Below are 6,000 nucleotides of genomic sequence, written 5' to 3'. Positions count from 1 at the left end.
TGATCCTCAATGTTCCATCCACACCCTTGTCTCCAGTTTTACAGCACTGTGGTTGCCCTTACACCAAATGAGCTACAGTGGTTTGAGAAGCAGATCACCACCTCAAGGACAATTAAGGATGGGAGATTAATGTTGGTGATGCATCAATGAAAGAATTAATAAAAAAATTGCTAAGTTGGGGCCAAAAGTAGGGCAACTGTGACCAGTGTGAAGAGGAGGAAAAATCTAAGTTAAAGAATAAAATGCAGCACAATAAATGTTTAAATAACCTCTCACGAAGCCCTTTAAATTTTATGATAAAGTAAATTCTCCAATTAGATACAGCATGAGAACATTGATTTGGAATTCATTTGACAGTACAAGTGAAACTGCTTCAAGCTGGATTTAACTTGTGTGAATGACTGACCACAATAAGAGGTTAGTCATCTGCCATGTCCAATCGTTTCACATCCTTCTGGCTTTTCTGGTTATGACTCATTCACAAGAAATGTCCTGAATTGCTCGACACTTTGGGGTGTTCTGAGGAATCATGAATTTTCAAGTACGAATCTGGGCTCCTTTAAGCTAGGAGCCTTGCACAGATGCACAGCAACTTCGAAGATGTCAAGTAGACTTCTCACAAGCTGTTCCCTTTCAGATGCTTGCATTGCAGGGTGCAGTGGCTGGCAAACTACAATTGGACACTTTGCATGCATGGATAGCGACACAGCATACAGCTTAGGCTAGGCTGCATTCAGAGCCATTCTCTTGCTTTCTTAGTGCCTGCACACTTAGTGCAGAGTCCTTGTCTCACTTTGCTGTGTCAATTAATGCATTGACGTCGCCATTACTTGTCAGCAGCCCTCAGTTGAGGGAGGTGCACACTTTACTGTACAGTAGTGTGCTACATCAATCTCTCACCTGCACCATGTCCAAGCAGCTTCTGAAGCAAACACACTGCACAAGCAACCAGCAAGCAGCCACAGCTCAAGATCTGGGGAAGTGGACATCACTGAAGTCCGTGGAAACACCTCTCAGTCAGAGGATCTGAACACAGTGATTCAAGGGCAGAGTCCAATAACGCTTGCTTGTGGTCAGGTGACTGGTCGGCTGTTCTTTGTCACAGGTTGTTACTGGTCATTCTTGTGGTTCCGTACTGATCTGTCTGGGGTAGGGCTAAGTTGGTGGTGGAGGTGTACAGGGCTCTGGGCACTTCACATCCAGGACTCTTCTATTTGGCCTCTCGAGGGGATATGTTACAGTCAGTCAGTTGAATCCATCATCAGAAACTTAGGGTTTTGTTGGGGTGTGGGAGAAGAATGAGGTGGAGATAAGGGGAGGGGGAGTGCTGCTGCTGGAAGATGACTCGCCAATTTACTCTTTGGGAGTTGGAGCTGCAGGCTGATGGAAAGGAGGATGATAAGTGTGAAGGGGATAACTATATGTAAAAGTGGGGGATACAAGATGGAGAAGGGGCTCATGCAGCACAGAGTAAATCCACAGTCAGGAGTATGTTGGTACAAAGCAGAGGGACATTGTATGACCACACCTGTCATGGGCAGGGCTGGGGGATGTTGTGAGGGAAGCACTGGTGGAAGATGGGCAAGTTTGAAAAAGTTGTCCCTTAGTTCCCTTTTAAATCTTTCCCCTCTCACCTTAAACCTATGCCCTTTAGTTTTAGACTCCCCTGGAGAAAAGGCCTTGACTATCTGCCTATCCACGCCATTTATGATTTTGTAAATTTCAATCAGGTCACAATGGTACGTTCTGTGTGACCATGAAGTTGGGCACCATGCAGGCACACTCACATTCGCAGCTTCACAGAGAGTCAAACAAGCAAATATAAGGTCAAAACAGTGAAACTGATGGAAACATAACAAAAGGTACGCAGTACATTGTTACCTGTCCCATCAAAATACTTTCATGAAGTTTTCTTCCTTCTCTCCCTTCCAGAAAGTTTTAGTGTCGCCCCTGGTGCTGCAGCTGAGATAGAGGGAGCCTGTGCAACAATGAAGCCATTGGGCCTGAAGGTTTGGTCAGGCTGGCTGAGGGGTAGTCATGCCCCAGTGGCCCTCACAAGTTGAGCATGTCCTAGCCAGAGGCAAATGAACCTTTCATAGCTGCAAGGGTTATAGAAGGGGCAGGGAGGATGGAGGTGGAGGGTCTGCCACTTCAGGAGGGTCCTGAGGAGGAGATGTCTGACTGCACATGTCTCCAACTTTAGCAGGCTGCCTTCTGGGCACTGCCCTGTCTTTTTTTGAGGTGGGGTATGCAGACTGTGTGCCCCGTTCCTTGTCTTCTTGCCATCATAGTTGTACTCCTTATGGTCAGTGGCTGGGGCAGCAAACCCTGAGACTATGAGAAAATGGAGGCAGCCAAATGATCACTTGACTTGCTGGCTTGCTGCAGCTTTTGTGCAATGGGAGAGCACTCTATCCTAGATGTCTGTTTGATGCTTTGGTTCCTTCCCTGTGCCTGCAGATGATTGCAAACTCCACAGTGTTCTTCCCTGCGTGGGGCTGTACACTGGCAGTGCTCTGAGTGCCAGTGGCCTGGGTTCTTTCTTCTAGTGAAGTGCTCACCAAATTGGGTACCTACACTCTCAAAGGCTAATGTCAGCTTGACAGCGAATGGACTGTGAGAGCTGCGGTTGAATGAGCTCAGTTGGTTTGTGGGACATTGGTGTCCCAGTGTTCTAGAAGGAAACCTCCCAGTCCTCTCTCCCGAAGGCCAGGATGGACTGATGTAGGGACTGAGAAGTCAAAACGTCAAGCACCCTTTCATCCATCGAGCCCATTCAGCTTCATTGACGGTGCCTTTTCCGAGAATAGGAGAAAGGATGGGAATGATCATGGATGGCATGACTGTAAATGCTGGTACAATTGGTCAAGTGGCAGTGAGATGCCCTGAATGAGTGAGCACATTGTTCAAAGGATATGATGGTTCATGATATGAAAATTGAGGGGGAAGTAGTGGTGAGAGCAAGTGAGGGAGGATGTTGCAGGCAGTTGTAAGATTGGTAGGACACCAGCCTTGTAGGAGGGGGATGCAATGGCAGAGATAGTATAAGTGTGAAGTGGCAATGAGTAGAGTTTTGCATTTACCCCGGCGGAGTAGGCTAAGCCATTGACCCTTTCATGGCACTGTCATTATTCCTCTGCAGTCAAGGTGGCACTGACATGCATAACATCTTTGAGACCAGGATGCCAGGATCTTGTGGCATGTCTTCTTCTACCTATTGCCCAGAAAGAGAACTCCATTCCTTTGCACCACCCCCTTGATCAGGACATCTAGGTCCCTGTCAAAGGGTCATGACATCATCTTCCCAATCTCCGACATATACCGATTCTGACTTGTGACTGAGCAGGGCAGCTTCAGCATGCCAGTGCCCATCCAGCTATGCAGTGTCCTTTTAACTATGACATGGGCATCGGGGCTTGTGGTCGTTATGGTGGATATTTGCAGCGTGGCAAGGTGCTCCACCAGTGATGCATGGTGAGATGGAGACAGAATCAAACATGAAGGATGTCATGGGAGTGGGGTGGATAGTTAACGAGGTATTTTCAGTAAGATTCTATGAGTCTGGTCCTCACAGTGAGAATCTGTCCAGGAGACTTGACTCAACTCACACCACCAAAAAAAATGTAAAATTCAGCCCAAAAACACCCAAATCTACCTTCAGTAGCCTCAGAAACAGTTGGTAGTAGAATAATTGTCCCTTGTTTACCTTATCTGATTTCCTTTTGAAATATGGCAGGAAAATGGATTAAAAAAAACTGATTCTGATAACACTAGATACCACATAGGGGTAGCAGTGTGGCTCAGTGGTTAGCTCATGAACTCAGATTCAATTCTACTCTCAGGTGACTGTGTATAGAGTTTGCACATTCTCCCTGTGTCTTTGTGGGTTTCCTCTGGATGCTCTGGTTTGCTCCCATTGTCCAAAGATGTGCAGGCAAGGTGGACTGGCCATGCTAAAATGTCTATAGTGTCCAGAGATGTGCAGGGCTGATGGATTAGTCATGGGAAAAGTGGGGTTACAGGGATGCGGTGTGTCTGGTTGGAAAGTCAGTGTGGGATCAATGGGATGAATGGCTTGTTTCCACACTACAGGGATTCTATGATCCACCCTTTTCCCACCATGGTGGATGGTCAATAGCAACAGATTCATTGTAAATCAGTTTAACTCCGAAAAGTTGTTGTGCTTGGTAGAGTTTTGAACTGGCCAAGCTTGTTTTTGCAGTAAGGGATAATGGGAACTGCAGATGCTGGAGAATCCAAGATAACAAAGTGTGAAGCTGGATGAACACAGCAGGCCAAGCAGCATCTCAGGAGCACAAAAGCTGACGTTTCGGGCCTAGACCGTTCATCAGAGAGGGGGATGGGGTGAGGGTTCTGGAATAAATAGGGACAGAGGGGGAGGCAGACCGAAGATGGAGAGAAAAGAAGATAGGTGGAGAGGGGAGTATAGGTGGGGAGGTGGGGAGGGGATAGGTCAGTCCAGGGAAGACAGACAGGTCAAGGAGGTGGGATGAAGTCAGTAGGTAGGAAATGAAGGTGCGGCTTGGGGTGGGAGGAAGGGATGAGTGAGAGGAAGAACAGGTTAGGGAGGCAGAGACAGGCTGGACTGGTTTTGGGATGCAGTGGGGGGAGGGTAAGAGCTGGGCTGGTTGTGTGGTGCAGTGGTGGGAGTGGACGAACTGTGCTGGTTTTGGGATGTGGTGGGGGAAGGGGAGATTTTGAAACTGGTGAAGTCCACATTGATACCATTGGGCTACAGGGTTCCCAAGTGGAATATGAGTTGCTGTTCCTGCTCAATGTGGACTTCACCAGCTTCAAAATCTCCCCTTCCCCCACCATATCCCAAAACCAGCCCAGTTTGTCCCCTTCCCCCACTGCACCACACAACCAGCCCAGCTCTCACCCTCCACCCACTGCATCCTAAAACCAGTCCAGCCTGTCTCTGCCTCCCTAACCTGTTCTTCCTCTCACCCATCCCTTCCTCCCACCCCAAGCCGCACCTCCATTTCCTACCTACTAACCTCATCCCACCTCCTTGACCTGTCCGTCTTCCCTGGACTGACCTATCCCCTCCCCACCTCCCCACCTATACTCTCCTCTCCACCTATCTTCTTTTCTCTCCATCTTCGGTCCGCCTCCCCCTCTGTCCCTATTTATTCCAGAACCCTCACCCCATCCCCTCTCTGATGAAGGGTCTAGGCCCAAAACATCAGCTTTTGTGCTCCTGAGATGCTGCTTGGCCTGCTGTGTTCATCCAGCTTCACACTTTATTATCTTGTTTTTGCAGTAACCTGTGTTGAGAATATTGCTGACTCGATATTTCCTGAGGTGAGTCAATCTTTATGCATGGGAACACTGTGGGAATCAGTATGTAAAGAATTCAGTCACTGCAGTTGATTCAATTTAAGGAGAGTTTTTACACAATTTTACTGCATTTCTTAAAATGCTTTTACCCTTTGAAGATACATATCCAATGGCTGGCAAAGCCTTATTGGATTCTTGCATCCTTCCTCTCTCTGCTATTTTTTCTTCTTTTATAGGTGTTACTGTTCTGGCCGCATCAATATTTATTGTCCATCTATAATTGCCTTTAAGAAGGTAATATTGATCTAACTCATTGACCACTGGAATCCACAGAAATAAGTGTACCCATAATGGTGCTAAAGAGAGAGTTCACTGCCTTTGATAATGGTTGTTCCCATTTATTTTCCACTACTGTCCTTTTAAGAGAGATCCCAAGTTTGCAAGATGCGGTCCCCGTACCCCTGCTGAGGTGCACGTCTGCTCAACAGCATTTTTAGCATTGGCTGCATGCTATTGAAATTTAATTCAGCCAATGGCTCTGCGCTTGCATCAGCGGCAATAGATATGGAATAATAGAACAGTATAATCCTCTTTGTCCATTTCCAGATTCTGAAAAAGATTTGGGGTCAACGTCGCACATACTGGTTAAATTTTACCTCTGACTTGAATCAAACAGTAAAATGAAAGGCTGAATAG

Source organism: Stegostoma tigrinum, chromosome 21 (assembly GCF_030684315.1).
Source record: "Stegostoma tigrinum isolate sSteTig4 chromosome 21, sSteTig4.hap1, whole genome shotgun sequence".
NCBI classification, from domain to species: Eukaryota; Metazoa; Chordata; class Chondrichthyes; order Orectolobiformes; family Stegostomatidae; genus Stegostoma; species Stegostoma tigrinum.
Note: the sequence above shows the minus strand (reverse complement) of the source record.